Raw genomic sequence first — 22,802 nt, 5'->3', positions numbered from 1 at the left:
TTGACAATTTAGGAGGATGTTGGCTGTTGGTTTTTCATGGACGACTTTTGTCAGGTTGAGATAGAGACTGTCTATTCCAATTTTCTGCAGCGTTTTTATCATGAAGGCATGTTGGTTTTTGTTGAACACTTATTTGTGAATCTACTAAGACTGTAATATTTTTGTCTTTGGCTCTATTAATATAGCATATTACATTTATTGATTTGCATATATTGAAACATTCCTGCATCCCTGGGATGAATCCCACTTGATGAGGGTGTATGACTTCGTGATGATCTGGATTCTGTTTGCCAGTGTCTTATTAAGCATTTTTGCATCTATGTTCATTAGTGAGACTGGCTCATAGTTCTATTTTTCATTTGGGTCTTTCTCTGCTTTGAGGATCAAGATGATGCTTTCTTCCAGGAAGGAATTTGGGGGTATTGCTCCCCTTTCAATTTCACTGAAGAGTTTACACAGTAATGGCATTAGGTCTTCTCTAAATGTCTTATAGAATTCAGCAGTGAAGCCTTCAGGACCCGGGCTTTTCTTCATTGGTAAGGTTTTTAATTATGTTTTCAATTTCATTGACTGATACTGGGTTGTTTAGAATTTTTAGGTCTTCTTCTTTCAACTTTTATAATTCATATGTATCTGGAAATCTGTCCGTTTCTTCTGTGTTTTCCATCTTAATATTGTATAGATTCTCATAATAGGTCTTGATAAGCCTCTGGATTTCTGCTTGGTATGCTGTAATTTCACCATTTTCATTCCTAATTTCATGGATTTGGGTATTTTCTTTCCTTTTTCTGGTAAGGTTGACTAGGGTTTTGCCAATTTTGTTTATTCTTTCAAAGATCCAGCTCTTTTCTTCATTGCTTTTTGTATCGTTCTCTTAGTCCCCATTGCACTGATTTCTTCTCTGATCTTCATAATTTCCTCCATCTTATGAGCTTTGGGTTTGTCCAGCTCTTCCTTTTCTAGAAGCTTGAGGTTCAGCATCAGGTTGTTTAATAGGGCTCACTCTGTTTTCCTAATATGAGTATTCACTGCTGTGAATTTCTGTCTTAACACTGCTTTTATTGTATCTCAAAAATTCTGATATGTTGTAATGATATTGTCATTTAATTATAGAAATGCTTGACTTCTTTAATTTCCTCTCTGTGACCCATTGCTTGTTCAAGAGTACCATGTTTAATTTCCATGTGTTTATGAAAATCTTGTGGTTTCTTTTGTTATTGATCTCTAATTCCATTGCACTATGGTCTGATTATATACAGGGGATAACTTCAATTCCTTTGCAGTTACTTAAACATCTTCTATTAACAAGTATATGGTTTATTTTGAAGTATGACCTGTGTGCAGTTGAAAAATATGTGTATTCTTATTTTGTGGGATGGAACACTCTGTAAACATCTGTTAAGTGCATTTCTCCAAGAGTTTGATTGAGTTGTAGTATTGCATTTTTTATTCATTGTCTAGTTGATCTATCTATTTGTGACAGTGGGTTATTGAGTTCCTACACTCTATTGTATTAGCGCTTATGTGATTTTTCAAGTCTGTTAGCATTTGTTTTATATAGTCTGGTGCACTAGTATTTGGTACCTATATATTTATGATTGTCATCTCTTCCTCTTGGACTATTCTCTTTACAAGGATATAGTGTCCTTGTTTTTCTTTCTTAATCAGTGTTGGTTTGAAATCCATTTGATCTGAGAAGAGGATAGCTGCTCCTGCTTTTTTTCTTGTTCCTGTTGCATGGAGTATTGTTTTCCAAACGTTAAACTTCAGTCTATGAGTGTCTTTTTGAATTGTGTTTCTTACATACATCACACTGTTGTGTTTTGGTTCTTGACCAATTCTGCCAGTCTATTTCTTTTGATTGGTGAGTTGAGACCATTTACATTGATGGTTATAACTGATATGTATTAACTTATCCTTGTGATGCCTTTTTCTTTTGGTTGTATTCTTCCCCTTTGCATTTAATTTTTTGTCGTGCCTGATCGATTCATTCCACTGGGCTTCCTGGGGTTGTGATCCTCCTTGTCTTTTCCTAGGATATTGTTCAAAAATTTTTGGAGTGCTAGTTTGGTATTCATGAAGTTCCTCAGGTCTTCCTTATCATTAATGTAATTTATTTCTCCATGAATTTTGAGAGACAATTTTGCAGGGTATATCAATCTTGGTTGGAGGTTATTTTCATTTTTGGTGTGAAATATTTCACTTGAAGCTCCTCTTCCCTTGAGGATTTGTGTTGAGAAGTCTGCTGTGATTCTGATGGGCTTTCCTTTGTATGTGATTTGTTTCTTTTCCCTAACTGCTTATAGAATTTTGTTCACCTGTTGGGTTTCTGGAAACTTAACTGTTACATTCCTTCATACAGATTTTTTTTATCATGGCTAGTTGGAGTTGTAGATGCCTCACTTATCTGTATGTCAAGTTGTATTTCCCTTCTTTCAAAGTTTTCTGCTATTACTTCTGTGAATATTTTTTATGTCATTTGCACACTCTTCTGTTTCTTCCTTGATTTCAACCATCTTATGTTATTCTCCTTTGCATTGTCTAGCAACTGCTGGATTAATTTCTCATCATCCCTTACTTTTGTATAGAAATCTTTCTTTTCCTGGTAACTAATTGCAATCTTGTCTTCTATATCTGTTGTTCTGTCCTCACATTGTCTCATTCTGTTACATAATCTTTGAATTAAGTTTTTAATCTCCTGGATATCTGCTTGCATCTGTTTTACGGATTCCATTAGTTTACTATGGTAGGATTACATCATGTTCCTCAGCTCCTCTATTTTTTTTTAATCTGTGTCTGCTCTAGAGTTATTAATCATGACTTGCACTATGGACACAATCTCTGTTGTTATCTGTGAAATTATTTCTGATTTCATTTTTTCCAGATCCTCTTTTGTTGCCAGTTCAGGGAGTCCAGGTGATTGAGTATCAGATTCCGTCTCATTTCCCTTTGAGTTATCTTAGGGGATCTGGAAGTCTGGTTTTGAGACTTGTTTACGTTTTCTCATTTTAACAGATGCAGCCTAATCTGCCTTTGATGAGGTGACTTTTTGTCACTCAGAGGTCTTCAATTCTCAGCAATCCAAGTAGAGGCCTTTTTTCTTCTGTTCACCATGGTGCCAATTCCTGGGTTCAGGATGGTGGCCTTCTGGATCCCTGTGCTGCCCTGTTGTCTGGGCGGGCCTGTGGCTGTGGCTTGCCTCCCTACATAGCTGTTCTCTGGCAGTGCCTTTGGCTGGGGACTGTGCACCTGAGTTGCTTATGTCTGAGTGAGCTTCTATCTGGTTTCTGCATGCACTTACCAATGGTATCTGGGTGGGCCTCTGGCTGTTGTTTGTGTGCCTGTGCAGTTTTTTTCCAGGCAGGCTTTTAGCTGGGACTTGTGGATCCAAGATTCTGGGTTTTGGGCAGGGCCCTGTCAGGGACCTACCTTTATCTGCACAGCTCTGGTCCTAGCAGACTATTCACCAGAATCTGCAAGCACTTTTGGATGGAATCTGGGCAGACTTCTGGCTGTTTCTTGTACACCCATGCAGCTCTTTTTCAGGTGAGCTTTTGGCTAGGGCTCACGGGCCCAAATTAGTGGGGTCTGGGCAAGGCAGTGGCTTAGACCGGCTTGAACTTGTACAGCTCTAGTCCATAGAGGTTTCTTGCTGGGATCTGCACACTCTTAAATATTTACATTCAATTTCTAGGAGAATACACTTTCCAAAGATGGAAATGTAAGAGGATCATGAAAGTCATTATGTTATGGGTGTGGTTTATCCTGCAGTCAGGTGTTGGATTGTAGCTCAGAGTGGTGGTATGGACATGGTGGAATCTCTGAGGCCTGAGGCCTTAGTGGGACATGATGAGGTCTTTGGGTGTTTCTCCTAACTGTGAGCCTCAGTTAGTCCCCACCAGAGGGCACTGGTCTGAGAGAACCTGAACTCTGCTCTGTCTCTGCTTTCTGTATTACCATGAGCTTCCTCCCAATTCCCTCTCACCATGAAGCTGCAGCCATCACCTTGCCCACAGGGGCTGACCTGAAGGTACTGTTCAATCTAAGATTTGCAGCCTCCTGATTGTGGCCTAAAGGAAGCTACTGTCCTTCAACAGCCCCCAGACTCATATTATTTGATAATATAAAATGTGCTAATACAAATACTACCATTATGGAGCTGTATTTGCACAAATACTCATAGCACTATAGCCAGATCAAAGAGTGAATTTCATTTTCCCCTTGTGGGGGGAGAGGTGGAAAGGTAGTACATGTTTACCACAACAACAAACTGGTATTGCACACAAGAGAAACTAAGATGCAGGCAAAATATATCTTTAATGATAAAAGTTTATTTTAAAGATAAAAAAAATTCAACTCCTTCATTCTGAGTAGAGACATCTCCCTCAGGAGTCCTGACAATAAGGAACGTTGAGCCTTCCCTGTGCCCTCTGGAAAATCAACCATGAATCCATGTGTGACTGCCTGTTTCTGGCTTTTCCTCACCCCTTTCTACATATCTAGATTCTGTGTTCTTCAAGGTGCTGAATAGCTGCCCTCAATCTTTGATCAAAATGTGATTAAACTGGTGTTTCCATTTTCTCATATTTTTGATAGTAAGTTGGAAAAAATCCAGTAGCTGGGCCCTACATTCCGACTTTTGACCAATCTACCTGGCAACAAAGTATAAAGAGGTAACACAAAATAAAAATTAAGTTTAACAAGGCTATAGGTGCTGGGCCTGAGAATGTGGGATGAGTAGCTAAAATCAGGATAAAGCCTAATATGTGTGTCTCACTTTATATCCATCTATTTAATTGCATTAAATTTTGGGATGGCTGTCAAGCTCTGTATATAGGCATGATCCTCACTTATGGATTTTCTATCTAGGAGTCTACATTTACCTAGATGATGTTCTCCTGAAAGACTGAGCGTACTGAGTTACTTCTGAAATGTGCTGGTACAAGCAATTGCCAGCTTTTGCAGCATTCTGTTCCACATTCCTGGAAGTGCATCGTGAAGTTCCAGTCATTTCCCTAACCCTGCAGTCATCTTGGATTTGAGGATCAGGGGCTCCTCAAAGGAGGTCACCCCAGAGAGAGCAGTGAGCTCTGCTGCAGAGCCAAGGCCTCACCCCTAAGCAGGAGCCAAGTTACCCTGAGAGTGCAACTGAACCTTCAGGGCTGGAGGAATCTTCTTAGCCCCTCATAGATCCAGCCTGAAATGAGGCCATTCCAGACCCAGCCATGTACCTACCCTGGCAGCAAAGCAAACCACCCAGCCATGGAAGCCCCCATCCTTACCTTCCTTCCCTTAACCAGCAATCCTCAGAGTGTCTCTTAGTCTCTTAGAGGTGATCTTGATCTTGGGTCTGTCCTTCCTGCCATGGTCACCCAACCAAAGCTCTTTCTCTCCCCTCACTGCTGCTCTTCTCCTTGATGAACATTTGGGGGTGAAGCCCAAGCCTGGCTGTTGGGACCCTCAGGTGGGGCTCTCACCTGGTCACAAATTAAAAGGACTCTGACTGCTAAAACATGCATTAAGTGATTTATAATTCTTAATTTGAGGAAAAATAACTACAAATGTGAGAACTAAACACATCCCTGGAAAATATAATTGAATTTTTTAAAATGTTAAATGATATTGAAGGAATAATTTGTGTTAGAGTGCATTATACATAGCTTGTAACAATGAAGTTGTTATATTCAAATAATTCAATTGATTCAAATTATATATAGTTATATTGAGACAAAGAATGGAGAAGAAATATAACTAGTGTTAAATTTAAGAATTGTATTAACATTTTGCTTTAATTTTACAAAATATAGAGAAATGAGAAATACAGAGAGAATGGAGAGATGATGACTTAACCATGAAGAAAATGGGTATAGAAGAATCGTACTGAATCTAACACAAGCTACTTAGGCAAAACCAGAGGCAAACTTTTTATTAAATGGTGCAAAACTGAAAGCTTCCCCTCTGAAATCAGTATCGAGACAAAGATGCCCATTATCACCTATTCTGGTCAGCGTTATATTCCAGAGTAACCAGAAAAATTAGGCCAGAGAAATAAATAAAAGGGATAAATATGGGAAAGGAGTCAAATCATTATGATAGGCAAATGACATGATAATTTACATAGATGACCCAAAGAATTGCATCAATACCTCTTATAATCCATAACAAAGTTAGAGAAGTCTGCAAGATACAAAATCAACACTCAGAAATTGACAGCATTTGTGCGCACCTATAGTGAACTCAAAGAGAAAGAAATTTTTAAAGATATTCAAAATACTATCAAGAAAAATAAAATACTTTACAATTAAGCTAACCAAGGAGTTTAAAAACCTCTGTTGTGAAAACTACAGTCCTCTAAAAAAGGAGATTGAAAAGCACATCAGAAAATGGAAAGATATCCCCTCTTCCTGAATAGGCAGGATTAATATTGTTAAAATGGCGATACTTTCAAAAGTGATAGATTTCAAGAATTTCCAATCAAAATGCCAATGGCATTGTCTACAGAAGTAGAGAAAAAAATCCAAAATTGATATGGAATCAAAACCGACTCTGAATAGAAAAAGCGATTCTGGGCAACAAGAGTAAAGCAGGAGAAATCACAGTTCTTGACTTCAAGTTATAGTCCAAGGTGAGAGTGATAAAATTGACACAGTACTGACACTAAGACTGCCATATGTGGCAGAGAACTAACTTGGAGAAAGATTCAGAAACATCCCTAGACACAGTCACTCATGGCCTCTAACACAGTGGCCAAATCATAACTTACAGGAAAGACAACCTCTTTAGAAAACGATCTGGGAAAACTGGCCATCTCTACTGTGAAGACAGAAGCTGGATCCATATATCTTATCGTACACTGAATGAAACACAAAACGGACCAAAAATAAGGATTAGAGTCCAAATAATTATCCTGCTGAAAGTTAAAGTCGGTAAAACTCTTGAAGTCATAGGTGTAGGCAAGACTTTCTGAACAAAAGTACATAAGAAACAACAGCAAAATCAATAAATGGGGTCATATCAAATTAAAAAGCTTTTGAATAGCAAAGGAAAATATCAACCAAGTAAAGACACAACCTACAGGATGGGAAAATCATTGCAAACTATTCCTCAGACATGGAGTAGTATCTAATATAAAAGACTCAATCATAAAATGGTCAAGTGAAATGAATAGACACTTCTCAGAAGTACAAATGGCAAGTAAACATGAAAACATGTTCAACATCTCTGGCCACTAGATAAAAATAAATTACAATCACCCTACGAATTCCTCTTACACAAGAAGTAAAAACAATCATCAAGAAATTAAATAACCCATGCCAGTATGGCTGTAGTGAAAAAGGAAACCTTCTATATTGTTTATATGAATATAAATTAATACAGCCAATGTGAAAATCCATATGGAAATTTCTCAAAGAACTAAACATAGAAATTCCATTTTACCCAGGTATCCAAATCCTTGATATCTTCCCCAAAGAGTTAAATACATTGAATTACAGTGATACATGCATGTCTATGTTTATAGCAGCAAAATTCATGATAACTAAATCCTGGAAGCAGACTATGTGTCCAATAACAGAAACCTGGATAGAGAAAATATATTTACACACAATGAAGTGATACTCTGCCATAAAGACAGCTTTAGTCATTTGTAGAAAAATGAATTTACCTTGTTATGGCTTTTATTTAGTTATCCTCCTAAAGCTTCATGCCCTCATAGATGGGGCTTTTCAGAGGCAGGTAGATCTAAGATATATGAATATGTTTTACTGGTGAGATAACTAGATTATTTCACTAAATGGATTAGCATGATTTTGGATGTAGCTGAATGAAAATACCAAAAAGTGAAGACCCACATTGGGTACAAGTGTCACCAATAGATAGGGTTGTAGCTTGGATGGGATAAAAGGGAAGGAGAGGCTGGATGTTGCTGCTTCCTTTTGCCTGCAATGTCATAAACTGTTTCTCCTCTGCACTGCCTCTCTGCTATGCAGGCATGCCTTGAATCTTGCTGACTAGGGAACAAAACCTCTACAAACTGTGAGGTAAAATAAACCTTTCTTCCCTTAACTTGTGAGTGTTGGGCATTTTTTCTCAGCAGTGAGAAAATGACAGACACATTTTGAGACCATAAGGTTAAGTTCAATAAATCAGAAACAAAAGGTTAAATAGCTAATTGATTCTCTAGCATGAGAAACTGAAATTAAAGAGCAAAATAAAAGTTTGATAAAAGGAAACACAGTGATCTTTTGCAAACAGGAAAGGATCAAAGAGACCCTGAATAAAGGGAGGCTGGATGAGAGGATACATAAAAATATTTAAGATGTGTCATGTAACATGTACCAAATACTCACAATGAATATAAACATTATAATTTGCAAACATGAAAAAAAATAATAATAGTCAACATAATAATGAAAAGAGAACATGGGGATGTAGAGGTGCAAGTGGGAGGGAAGAAGAGGAATAAAAATGAATCAAATGTGTTAAATTCTTGCACCTCCTGCCTAAGGCAAACTTTATGTACTCCAACATGCACTAATGAAATAAAATTTAAAAATGAAAAAATGTGCAATGAACCTGAGTTCATCACACATGTTTATTATCCATTATCATATATGTAATGGTTTTCATCTACCTAATTTCTTCCTCTGCCACTTGCCACTTTTTAATGGAAATTTCAAATAATATATTTTTTCATTTAGTTTATTGGTACATTTTAGATATACAATACAGTTACATTCATCATTGGTAATTTGTACCTTTGCATAAAGTGTCTTGGTTCTTATTTTTTCTCACTTCCCCCATCCTCCCTTCAAACCCTCCACCCCTCCCTATTTATGAAGACTTTTATTCCTTTTTTCTTATATTTTTCCTTTCCCTTCTTTCCATTACCCCCACCCCTCCCAATTCTCCTACCCCATTTAGACCTTTTTTCCTATTTCACATTATTAATTATGCATTTTGATCCTTATTTACACATTTGGCTTCTTATACCATGAAAATTATTCAGTATTTACACATTTGTCCTATTTATTTCACTTGAGTATTGCCTCTAATTTACATCCATTTAGCTATAAATGTCTCTAGTTTCTCATTCTTTATGGCTGAGTAGTACTCCACTTTATATTAAAAAAATGTTTATCCAGTCTCCAGTTGATGGGCAAATGGGCTGTTTCCAAGCTTATCTATTACAAACTGTGTTGATATAAACATGGGTGCACATATATTTCTGTGGTATGTTTCTTTTAATTCTTTTCGGAAGATAGCCATCAGGGGTATAGCTGGATCAAATAGGACCTGTAATCCTAGGTTTTGGGGTATCTCCATATTGATTTCCAGTAGTTGCACCAATTTTCACTCCCACTAACAGTGAAGAAGGGTTCCTTTCTCCACACAACCCTGCCAGCATTTGTCATTGATTGATTTTTTGATAGCAGCCATTCTTTTTGGGATGAGGTGCAATCTCAGTGTTGTTATCTGCATCTACTGAATGACAAGTGATGCTGAATATTTTTTCATATGTTTATTGGCTGCTTTTACTTCTTTGCCTGAGAAATGTCTGTTCATTTCAGATGCCCATTTTTGAATTGGGTCTTTATATTTGAGGGGTCTGATTTTTTTAAGTTTTTTTATAGATTCTAGATAGTAGTCCTTTGTCTGAAGAACAGCTGATAAAATTTTTCCCACATTGTAGGTCATCTCTTAGCTCTGTTGGTGGTTTCTCTTGCAGTCCAGGGGCTTTTTAATAAAATGAAATCCCAGTTGTTGAATCTTTGTGCTAGTTCCTATGGTACTGAGGTTTTAGTCACAAAGTCTTTTCCTATGCCAATGTCTTCAAGAGTTCTATCTAACTTATCTTCCAGCAAGTTTAGTGTTTCTGTTTTGGAGACAACCATCCTCACTGGAGGAAAGAAAGATACCCTCTTTAATAAATGGTGTTGAGAAAACTGGATTCCAACCTCCCAAAGACTAAAACTAGACCAATATCATTCACCATGCACTAAACTAAAATCAAAGTGGATTATAGATCTAAATATCAAATAATATATTTTAAGTGTTTATATATATATGTTCATATTTCTGTCAGAGATTTTATAAACATAACTCTTTCATTGTATGTTTAAATTTTATTAAAATGGATTAAATTGTATAAATCTCTCATTTTTTAATGTAACATTAATTACATTTTTAAATTATAATAGGAATAAATTTCCTGTTTCAAGTTAAGAATATGTCAAAAATAAGGGGACATTTGACTATGTAAAATTAAATATTATACAGCTGAGGGGCCGGGGATTTAGCTCAGTGGCTCTGCTGCCTGCCTCACAAGCACAAAGTACCAAGTTTGATCCCCAGTACCCCCCAGAATATTATACACCTGAAATGATATTTAATAAACACTCATATTCTCATCCATGCTGGTCTCATTCACTGGGCTTGTGGGGTTGTTTAGGTTGGAGTGAGCAGGATAAATCCTTCCACATTTTCTAATTTGCTCTGAGGCTTAAAATGATCAAGTGGTTTATTGTCAACTCCTAAAGTTATCAGAAACATATTTTAATTTTAGCATCATTATGCATGTATGGATCTAAATTCATTAAAATTGTTCGTATTCATTGATGTTTAAATGTGCTTATTTTAGTCCACCATAAACTTCTTAGGATTTTTTTTTTTTTTGGTACCAGGGATTGAACTCCGATCTTTGTGCTTGCTAGAGAGGTGACAGAACCACTGAGCTAAATTCCCGGCCCATGAACTTCTTAGTTTTACTTGTGTCTCTGACATGGTGCAGGCTACCTCAAAGAGCTTCCTGGCTGTCCGTCTGGTAAAATGCCATGCTGGAGGAGCATCTGGTATACCTCCTGTCCCCTATTTAGCTTCAGATACTTCTCCAAGAGCCAGTGCAGGGACAAATGGGACTGTTGATCAATATAAGTTTGTTTCCTTTGGCACATTTCTGATCTTGATCTATGAAAATGGCTCAGGATTCTACACATGTGATAAAAGACAATTATGAGTGTGTACTGATACTTTTAATTACATTTGGGATCATTCTTTGAAAATATCAAACCTAAGCAATTTTTGCTAGAAAATCTAATCTGTCACAAAAATTACTCTTATGCTGTACAAATAAAAACTCATATGAGTGACACACAGAATCTTTATATATCCATTCAATGTGCGTTTCTAGAGGCACAGACATTTCTTCTATTTTTACAAATCATTCAGTGATTTGATAAACCCCAACTAGTTTTACAAATGCATGCTTACTCAGGAAAGCATATATCTTAGTGCATCATTTGTGTATAAGTAGGGATTATAGATAAAACTCTTGAAAGATTACTTAATTACACATTTTGGAGCTAAAGTAGTTTTGCTGACTTTTAATGCAGAGTTACTTTCCATTTTAAGCAGTCTCAACAGCAAATAGATTTCTCAAGTGCCCGCCAATGGAGGTTTCCATCATTTTTTAACATGAGTCCTGAAAGGCATTAATCTAACAGATCATGCAAGAAGGAAATGAACACCAATATTTCCAGATTTACAAACCATTCTGAGGTCCAGAAATGTGCACTTAGGCAAATTCATTTCATGGAACAACAGTGTTCTCTGTATTTCCTGATGAGTCTCTAAGGGCCCTGCCAACATTTAAAATTGTTTCCCTGAATTACATAATTGGAATGATGTAATGATTGTTACACAATCGCATGAACCTGTCCCTGGTGACTTTAGCTGCACCATAAAATTCCTACTGAAGTCTTTAAATGAGGAAATGATGCTGAGGTTTCACCATTGGAAAATTGGTCCATGTATATTTAGACATCTTACATGGAGATAAGAGCTACTGGAGGAACTGGCTATTCACAGTGTGGACCTGGTGAGTGTAAAGTGATATTATGAATATCATTATAACTGTCTCTGAACTTCCTTCTAGGGTGAACACTCATTCATTTGGAATGAATTAATAACTTAAGTGAAAAAAGAATGCATTTAATCAAATAAAAAACTATTGGTATGCACTGATATACAGTGGACTTTCAAGTTACAACTGGCTTGATGTAGGAACAAATTGGGCTTTGAGTGGAATTCTAGTTTTAATTTAAGACCTAATCTTGATTTGCAATATGAATGTTGGCTACTTGTGCTTTCAGATGATCTCAGATGCAGATTTAACACGAATGACTCAGTTTCCTTGAGAAGGAAAATCACTGTTTAAAATAAAAATGAAGAAATATAAATATAATAAAAACATAAATTGGAATGATTCATAATTTGAATCTTCTAAGAATCTTTTTCTAAAAGTGCTGAATTTTGATTAATCTGGTTGTAGTTTATTCCACATTAGCACATCCCTTTTATCTGGGCCTGAGCTGAGGAGTGTTAGGTACTCAATCATAATTTCCAGAATAACTAAGAATCAAACCACTATGTAAACCAATGATGCCATGAGTGAATCCATTGAAATTTTATTTAATCATTCATTTAAAACTCTCCACAGTACAAAGAAAACATTCATTTTGTTGCAAAAGTCTTGTATTTTATAATTCTTTTCTACTAAAGGAGATGTAGTCCCATTTGACACTATGGCAGAATATTAATTTAATGATTTTGCATGAGAAAAAATGGTTATTAATTCATTCCAACAAAATAAACAGACTAAATTATTATCTAGAGGGAAAAATTTAATTACTTGTATTATTTTAGTTGCATTTAGCACATACATGATTAGATATTTTCAATATACATTCTGATACAACAGCCACATTATTAACCATAATATTAGTGCATTATCAGTTAATTAAGTTTTCATGTATAATTTCTATTCTTTTAATTGTCTAACAGTTTTGGAAATGTTTGCACAAAATAAACATCTGAAGCATATCTTGGTATCATTGGGCCAGTCCACACACTTGAGCATAAGGTTTCACAGTAGTAAACAGTTTTGGGAAAAGGAAAAAGAAACACTTAAAATCCCAAACCATGTGCTCTAGGAAGTATGTTATTGTGTTACATATAAAGTCATGCTTTCACAAGAATACAACTCAAAAATTACAATATGGCAGAAAGAAACAAATATCTCAAATATTTATTGACAGCAACTTGAAGAAACCTGAAGCTTTCTACCAATTCAATATATGTACCAAGATTTGAGGTGATACTCTTTGAGAAAGCAGCAGTTTTTGGTGGGAAGAGTTCAAAGATCTAAATATAACAGAGGAGAAATGCAGTTAGCACTTTCCTTTACAGTTGGAGAGATGAATTTTGAGAACTATCCATGTAATTTGTTTAAATAAAATGTATAGAAGCAGATTATTTATTGATACCGAGTGATTATTTAATTCAGAAAATACTTTGATGTGCTTTGCTTGTGGAAATGTATACTTTCAAAATCTTTATTTTACAAATTTCCAAGGTATTTTACTCTTAAAGAGAAAATCAACTAGCCTAATTAATCAGGTATATTGGAATTATTTATATGCCATAAAATCATTGTTCATTCGCAGCAGAATGCTAAAAGTTTGTGTATTTGTAAATTATATTCAAATATTAATAACACCTGATCTAACTGTAGATATCCAGGCTTCTGCTCCTCATTATGTTTTGCATATATTTTGTGTGCTTAGTGCATACTAGTTTCTTACTTGGGGTAAGTCATAGTAACTTCACATAAAATGTGGAAATTTCAGTCCTAAACCAAAGAGAGTAAGGTCACAGGCTTCACATGAAGAGAGGCATGAGTACAATAATGCTAATAGCAATTTTGTCTCAGTGAAACAGACTTCAACTGTATTAGATAGTGTTACAATTAAAGTGAAGAAAAGATTCCCACAATGTATAATCTCTGAGATATACTAATTGGTAGAGCAACAGAGATTTCTTGTAATTCCATAAATATATATTTATCCTGTACATAAATCTTCAGATCACCTTGTTCAGACTTTTTCCCCAGGAAGAATATATTTCAAGTCATAAAGTGTTAACATATAAATCAGCTGAATTCTTTTGAAAGGTTATGTTTTGTCATGATTTTAGTTCTCTTAGGATAGAAAATCATTAAATATTGGTCTTCAATCCTTGTAAGACTCGAAGTTAGGCTTCACAGTGCAGTCTCTCATCTAACCAAAGTATGGAGAAATTTAGTATTAATCTAATTAATTAAAGCTGCTCAACAGATAAGTACTGGTGTTGTCTACGAAGCACTAAAACAAAGTAGTAGTTTTGTAGGAAAGAGACACAATTGACATGAATTTTAACTCAATTTATTTGTGAGGGCTGGTTGTAACTGAAGTTGGTCAATTGCTTTCGAAGTGTCTCTCTCGTATTATTTTAGGGCACACTTTCTTCCAGACAGATCTCTTTGTCCTTCGAGAGACATTGGCCCAGGATTTCTAAGTTAATCCCACACAGTAAAGGATTTTATAATGTTTCTTCCAGAACTTTTTAAGGGTAAAATCTGTATCTTAGACCATCTGGAAGCACAAGTAGCCTGCATTTGGGTCAAAACTCAAGACTGTGGTCATAAGTTAAAACTAAAATTGTGGACTTAACCCAAGTTGTTCATATGTCAGGCTGGTCATAACTCAAGCATCTACTGTAAAATAAGCCAATTTACTTACCTGGCAAGTGGCAATCTTCCGAAAATAATCACTTAGTTAACCAAGTTCTGTTTCCTTTCCTGTCTACATACCATTTCTGATTTATCATAGAATAATTTAAATTTATCACAATATTTTACATTAGACAGTTACCTCTACAGTGTTGCTTTCTTGTAGTAGAATTAAACTTTCATGAGATTCAGAGATATTTGCTTTATTACTCTCTAAACTCCTGTTATTGCATGATAAGTACCTATTATAATAAAAATCATAGGATAAATTCAAAGACCACAACAATAAAAATCTTTATTAATTTTTAGAGAGGGACATTTATCTTAAGTGGAGAAAGTCACAAGTTTAAAGTACTGAATGGAAATAGCAGGTCATGGGAGTTCCTTTTCCCTACCTTATTCATCAGAGGAGGCACTGGGAAGTCTCTCATTGGCAAATTTCTCTTGTGTATAAATATTATGGACACATGCTATATGTGCCTGGTATAACAACACATGAAAGTTGTATATAGTAAAATTCAAATTAGATCAGAAGTATAAAATATAAGGGAAGGAAATTCTAACTTACTCATCAAAGGCAAAACATGAGGACATTCTGTTGGAAACAGAGACATTGTGTTGGGCAGAGGACAGCAGATCCTTGAGAACCACAGGAAGGAAGACTGGCTATGGCTGAGGTCCAAGAGGAGACTACTCTGAGAACATGGAGGCAGTGCTAACACTCATTACATTTAGAGAGGTATGATTAATAAATTAATTTTACCTAAGTAGTGTGAGAGTAGTATATGTCTCAAAATTGCAGGAAAACAGCAAACTTCATAACAAAGTTCCTGACAGTGATAACCAGGGACATTTCAGGAATATTTTTGACATTCTGAATAATTCCTGTAGTTCTCATGTCATCTCAATTACTGCTGTCCCAATACTGAGAGAGAGAGAGAGAGAGAGAGAGAGAGAGAGAGAGAGAGAGAAAGAGAGACCAAGATGAAGAAATATTGAACTTAACCCAGTAAAGAGACAGACATAGAACAATCTCTGGCACTTTTATGCTTATTTTTTATGCCTAATTGGTAGAGCAGCTCCTTAGCATAGAAAGTGTTCTGGGTCCTGGGTTAGATCCTAAGAAAAAGAAAGAGGATCACAGAAGAAGACAGAAAGAGAGAAAAATAGAAAGCAAGCTTGTTTCACTCCAAGATGCAAACAAGGATATTGAATTAAATAAGCTATGGTCTTAACACTGCAAATTATTGTATTTTTAATTTCTTTTAAAATACTAGAATGTAGGATTTTTTCATTTCTTAATCTTATAAAGTGATACATTTTATCGACTTGTAACATTTTAGAAACTGCACATGAGCCAGTAAAATCTAGTTAGAACAGTGTTTTAATGATATTGAAACAGTATTAAGATATATATATATACAAATATATATATCATACACATGTCACAAACTTTAATAACCTTCAGAAAACAAGTCACATAAATTTCAATGCAGGAGAAAATTATAAACAGAGAAACAATGACAATGAATACCTACTTAGGTTGATGGAGACTATCTTTCAGACAAACTGAGAATCATCCTAAAATATCAGGAGATCCAGGCACTGAACATCCCTGTGATCCCTGGGTCTGGAGTTTAATAGCTATGAAGGTATTTTCCACACTGTGATTCTTCCTGTGTTCAGCACTTCTGTCTTTTCTTTTCAGGCACAGACCACATCACCCACACATGTCCAACTCCAGCACAATGATGGACTTTCTCCTCATGGAGATTTCTGGCATGTGGGTTCTACAACTTTTCTATGCCATGTTCTTCTCTTTCATTTATCTGGTGACCATAATGGGAAACCTTGTCATTCCTGCTGTCACTACTCTTGATAAGAGCCATCATACACCCATGTACTTCTTCCTGAGAAACCTGTCCATCCTGGACTCCTGCTACATTTCTGTCACAGTCCCTAACTCCTGCATGAATTCCCTGCTGGGCACAAGCTCCATTTCAAAGGCAGGATGTGTAGCTCAGGTTTTCCTTGTGATATTCTTTGCATTTGTAGAGTTATTATTTCTCACAATAATGGCTCATGACTGCTTTGCAGCCATCTGCAGGCCCCTCCATTACCCTGTGATCATGAACCCTCACCTGTGTGTCCACAGCACATTGGCTGCTATGCTCAGTGGCCTCGTCTATGCAGCCCTACAGACCACTAACACTTTCTGTATGCCCTTCTGCCACTCACATACTATTCAGCAGCTCTTCTGTGATATCCCCTCTCTGCTAAAGCTGTCTTGCTCTGACACCTTCAGCAACCAGATTGCCATTCTTGTCTCTGGTCTGGTGTTTGGTGGCAGCTGTTTCTTTTATATCATCAAGTCTTATATTCACATCTTTTCTACTGTGCTCAGGTCTCCAGAGGGAGCAGATAGGAAAAAGGTCTTTTCCACCTGTGTCCCCCACATTCTCATGGTTTCTGTCTTCCTCAGCTCATCCTTTTATGTCTACCTGAGACCTTCTGCAATGTCTTCTGGTGTCATGGACATGGTCCTGTCTGTGTTCTACTCCATGATTCCCCCCTCTTCAACCCTATTATCTACAGTCTCAGAAATGAAAACATAATGTGTGCCATCAGGACTCTCATGACAAGAATGTTCTATTCAGGAGATGTACTGGGAATTAAGGAGGCTTTTCCTATCCAGCTTAGTCGTACTCATGCTTTTAGCAATACATGCAGATAAATGATTAAAGTTATTCCATACCATTTGTGTGAATTTAATTCTTAGGTTCTTTAAACATATATATCAATGTCAGTCATTTCTAAAGTGCTTGGATAAGTTTTATTTAGTCAAGCTATAGGCAAATGAGCTGGATGATGCAGAAGTTCAAATTTTGTACATCTCAAATTTCCTCCCAAAGTGTCCTGTGTTCAAAAATGCTGCTTTTAGAAAGTGAGAATATAATGAAGATACTAAACTAACAAGCATTTTACAATGCATAGAAAATGTAGAATATGAAGCACATTGCTAAAGTCCTCATAGAGTATATGGTTGAAGCTATTTCTTAGTTCATCAGAAACTGAATGAGAGAATATATAAGAAGGATGCCATGTAACAATAAAAAAGACTAAGATACACATTATGAAATATCAGGAAAAATTCAGCAGGCATGGTATTGAAAAATTTAGCCATTTAGTCTTGCTTGTTTCTCCATTTTAATTGACAAACTGTATACATTCTTTGCATACAAGATGTTGTATTGAATTGTTCATGTATTTTCTGGAATAATTTGGTATTGGAGCTAATAAACTCAAGTAAAGAGACAGGTATATTTGTGCTCCATAGCTTACCTCAAAGCTCTGGATGCTGTTACCAAAGCCTCCTCTCTGTGTTCACTGGAGTCCTTCACAGCCTTGTGGAGGCCAGGCCACAGGTGTGAGGGATCCCCCAACTCTGCTTTCTCCGCAAAGTTGTGAGTTCTTGGGAAGCCTTACTCTGACCCAAACTGGGACTTTTCACTTTGTCTCAGATTCTCACTCGGTTGTACTATTATCCTATAAAAACAAGAAGCAAATAATTTATGTAATTTATTAAATTAGAGTATAATTATTATCCTTATTTTTATTTCACTTATTTCTGTCATTACAATGTTAGCTGGAAAGGGATTATATATATCTATTCATCTATAACCTTGACAACAATTGTACTTATCCAATTTATGCTCTTTTGTGGAGCACAATCATCACTGTTATTATTGTTGAATAAAAAGGATTTCAATCTACAGAAAGATTTATATGAAAACATGCAAATTTATTGACAAACCTTGAAGAATATAGTTCACAGCACAAAATGTTAAATTTCCTCCAATTTAATAATTTGAAACTAGATTATCAACATTGTAGACACTGATGGAAAAATTGAAGGTTTTTACAATAATACATTAAACAAAGTGGAAGAAATTATGTTAAAGTAATCTTTATATAGCACCATCAATGGAAGATGAAATATAATTTCAGAAAATGTGAATTTAATATAGAAGCAAAATAGTTGTCCTTACTTTGACCAATGTTTGATGTATTAAATAGCCTATTAAGGCAATATGGCTGCAAATTAATTCAAATATAAACAGAAAAAAAATCACCCATTTAAAAAGAAATTTCTATTAAAATTTGAGAATAAAAAGTTAAAATGGTAATGATTTTGAATAATTTTTCATGTATTAAGAAAACAGATTTGCACTCTAGATAATAAACAAAGCAATATTTAACTAAATCACCATTAAATGTGATAAAATGTCATAGTATATAAAAGGTAAAATTATAACGATTTCTAAATTGAAAAGAAAGCCTTTGTTGCTTAGGAATTATAAAAATAATAGGACAACAACTTTAACTTCTTGGAGTATAAATTTTCCAAATATCGAAATGGAAGAAAATCATGGAAGTTGGCAGGTTTTGTGTGCGTTTTAACTGCAGTCACGTGATGGACTGCAGCTCAGGGTGGTATGTAGCTGTGAAACCTCTGAGACCTGCTGCCATAGTGGGACATGGTGAGTTCTTTGGGTGCTACTTCTGTGAGCCCCACTTAGTCCCCACCAGAGGGTGGTGTTCTGAGAGAGCCTGACCTTGGCTCTGTCTTTGCTTCTGTATCACCATGAGCTTCCTCCTAATGCCCTCTCACTATTAGGTCACTGACATGGCCTCTCCTACAGGGGCTGATCTGAGGGTACTATGTGATCTAGGATTTGGAGCCTCCTGATTGTGACCTGAAGGAACCTACTGTCCTTATATAGCACCCAGACTCACGTATTATTTTCCCATTAACTTTATCGGTACATTTTAGGTATACAATACAGTTACATTCATGATTGGGATCTTGTACCATTACATGAGTCTCTTGGTTCTTATTTTTTTTCCCCTTCCCTTGCCCTACCTTCACCCCCTCCACCCTTCCCTATTTGCAAAGACCTTGTTTCCATTTTTTACCTCTTCTCATATTTTTTCCTTTAACTTTTTTCCCTTCCCCTACCCCTCCCAATTCCCCTGCTCTTTTAGACCTTTTCTTCCTGTTACACAATATCAATTATACATTTTTTAAATTACAATATTAAGATCTAGGAGACAGTACCACAGATTTTACAGAATTTAAAAGGATGTCAAAAGGATATTAAAAAATCTTTTTTGAAATAAATTTGACAACTTCTAAGAAGTAACTTAGAAGACAAATTAATGAAACTAACTCTGGAGGAAATATAAAATTTGAATAGCACCTATTAAAGAAAGCATATTCCTAGCTTGAAAACCTACCTATATGACAACAGCAGGCTCATAAACATTTTAACTGATAAATTATATCAAACAATAAAAGCAGAAAAAAGAAGGAACACATCTCCCCTCATTTTAGGAACTCAACATTGTGCTAATCCTAAAAGTGGATAAAGATAATAGAAGAAAAAAGTATGAACATAGATAGAAATTTATTTAACAAGACAAACTATTAGAAGTCAGATCTGCAGGATGTAGAAAGTGGTTTTGTTATAGGGATGGCAGTGTTGGTTCAGCATTGGAAGATCTACCCCCCAAAAGTCATCATTTTAACAGAGGAAAGGAAAAAGCCATATGATTGATCCTGTCACTAGTTGGAGAGAAAGTATTGGACCAAATTCTACAGCTGTTCATGGTAAAAGCTATCAGGAGATGAGAATTAGAACAGAAACTTCTCAAAAATTTAAAGACATGTACTCCATACTTCCAGCGAGAACACCTTGTATGAATGGAGAAGATACAATGTTCTCTCCTTAAGGTGGGGAACAAGGGCAGATATGCTTACTCTTTATCTGTCCATTAAACTTTGAAACCTAGTTCCCACCAAAATAGTCTGGCAATAAAATGACACAACTAGGATAGCACTGGCACAGCAGAAGCAATATCTTTATATGTAGATGAAATGATCATCTACAGAGAAAATACTAAGAAATCTCTAGGAGCCCCTAGAACTTGTACTTGAATTTAGCAGGATTAGAAAACACAAGGTATATATAAAAATTCAGGTCTGCGTATACTTGGTATAAATGAAGAATTGAATATTGAAATTTAAAAGTTATGTAGGAGTACAAAGGACCCAGAAAAGCCAAAAACAAAAACAAAAACAGTGTTGGAAGACGTTTAGCACCCAATTTTAAGACTTCTTTTAAAGCTACAGTAATCAAGGCAGTGTTGGTGTAAGGAAAGACATATAGATCATTGGAATAAAACAGAGGATCTAGAAATAGAACCACACAGATATGGTCCACTGAGTTTTGAAAGATTATTTAACATTAGCATTTAATAGAATATAAACTCAATTCAAGAGCTGAGGAAGAGAGAGTGTCTTCAGCAAATGGTACTAGATCACTAGTATCCGTGTATAAAAAAATAACCTCAACCCTTTTTTTCCATACATGAAAATAACTTGAAGGGATCTATGAACCTAAATAAGAAAGCCTAAAGGTATAAAACTTTAAGAAGAAATTATAAGGGAAAATATTTATGAATTCAGGGTAGGCAAGAACTACCTAGAATACAAAAAACATGATGTATAAAAGAAAAAAATTGATAAATGAAATTCCACCAAAATTTAGAACTTTAAATGACATCATTAAAATGAAATGTAGTCCTTAAACAGACCCTATTTACAATGCATATAACCTATGAGCCGAATATATAAAGAATTCTTAGAGCTCATTAATAGACAACCCAATTAAAATGTAGACATAAGAAGATGATAAATAGCCAGTATAGCACAAGGAATGGTGTGAAACTCTAGAATCAGAAAAATACTAATCAGTACAACAAGATTGAACTATACACTCATTAGGGAGATGAAGTTAAAAGTTTTAAAAGCCTTGTCATGACCTTTTCTTTTTGTTGGATTCTCCCCCTTTGCATTTAATTTGTCACACCCAATGGATTCATTCTGCTGGGTTTCCTGGGGTTGTGACCCTCATTGTCTCTTCCTAGAGTATTGTCTAAAATTTTTTGGAGTGCCGGTTTGGTATTCATGAAGTTCCTAAGGTGCTCTTTGTCATGAAAGTATATTATTTCTCCATCAATTTTGAAAGATAGTTTTGCAAGGTACATCAATCTGGGTTGGAGGCTGTTTTCCTTTAGGGCTTGAAATACATCACTCCAAGCTCTTCTTGCCTTGAGGGTTTGCATTGAGAAGTCTGCTGTGATTCTGATGGGCTTTCCTTTGTATGTGATTTGTTTCTTTTCTCTCACTGCTTGTAGAATTGTATTCTTCTGTTGGATTTCTGGAATCCTAACTATTATATGCCTATGTGTAGATTTTTTTTTATTAAGGCTAGCTGGAGTCCTATATGCCTCACTTATCTGTATGTCAAGCTCTTTTCCCCTCCTTGGAAAGTTTTCTGCCATTACTTCTGTGAACATTTTTTTTATGTCATCTGCACTCTCTCCTCTTTCGTCATTGACTTGAATCATTCTTATGTTATTCTTCTTTACATCATCTAGCAGCTTCTGGATTGATTTCTTGTGTTCCCTTACAATTTTAAAGCACTGTTTCTTTTCCTGGTCACTAATTGCAATCTTATCTTCTATATGTGAAATTCTATCCTCACATTGGTTCATTCTGCTGTGCAGACTTTCGATGGAGTTTTTAATCTCTTGGAAATCTGTTCTTATCTGTTTTTTGGATTCCATTTGTTTCCTATGTTGAGATTCCATCATAATCCTCAGATCCTCTATTTTTTTAATCTGTGTCCTCTCTAGATTTATTAATCATGTCTTGCACCATCAGCAAAATCTTTGCTGTTATCTGAGAAATTATTTCTGATTTCATTTTTCCCAGATCCTCTTTTGTTGCCAGCTCAGAGAGTCTAGGTTGTTGAGTATCAGAGTGTTCCATCTCGTTTCCCTTTGGGGTTGCTATAGGTGATCCAGAAGTCTGTTTTTGTGGCTTACGTGTCTTCTCATTTCCATGGTGCTTCTGGTGCCCACATGGCTCACCTTCTCTGCCCTAGGAGCCTGGGATGGTGGTGTGTGAGCTTCCTTCCAGGTCCTGGGACCAGCTCACCCTCTCTGCTCTAGGAGCCTAGTATGGAGGCAGGGAACGTCCTTCTGGGTACTGTGACCAGCTGAGCTTCACTGCCCTAGGAACCTGGGATGGCGATGGGGGAGCTTCCTCCTGGGTGCTGGGACCAGCTCA

General features: G+C 36.0%; 1 pseudogene; it reads left to right on the top strand.

Annotated features, from left to right (window-relative positions):
- The first annotated feature begins 16,180 nt into the window (after positions 1-16,180).
- LOC106008186 (olfactory receptor 14C36-like) lies at positions 16,181-17,339 on the top strand (annotated as a pseudogene).
- Positions 17,340-22,802: the final 5,463 nt, after the last annotated feature.

This window comes from Heterocephalus glaber, unplaced genomic scaffold (assembly GCF_053883595.1).
Source record: "Heterocephalus glaber isolate CG9 unplaced genomic scaffold, H.glaber_assembly_v1.0 deba00001837, whole genome shotgun sequence".
NCBI lineage: Eukaryota > Metazoa > Chordata > Mammalia > Rodentia > Bathyergidae > Heterocephalus > Heterocephalus glaber.
Note: the sequence above shows the minus strand (reverse complement) of the source record. Positions and strands in the feature narration are given on the sequence as shown.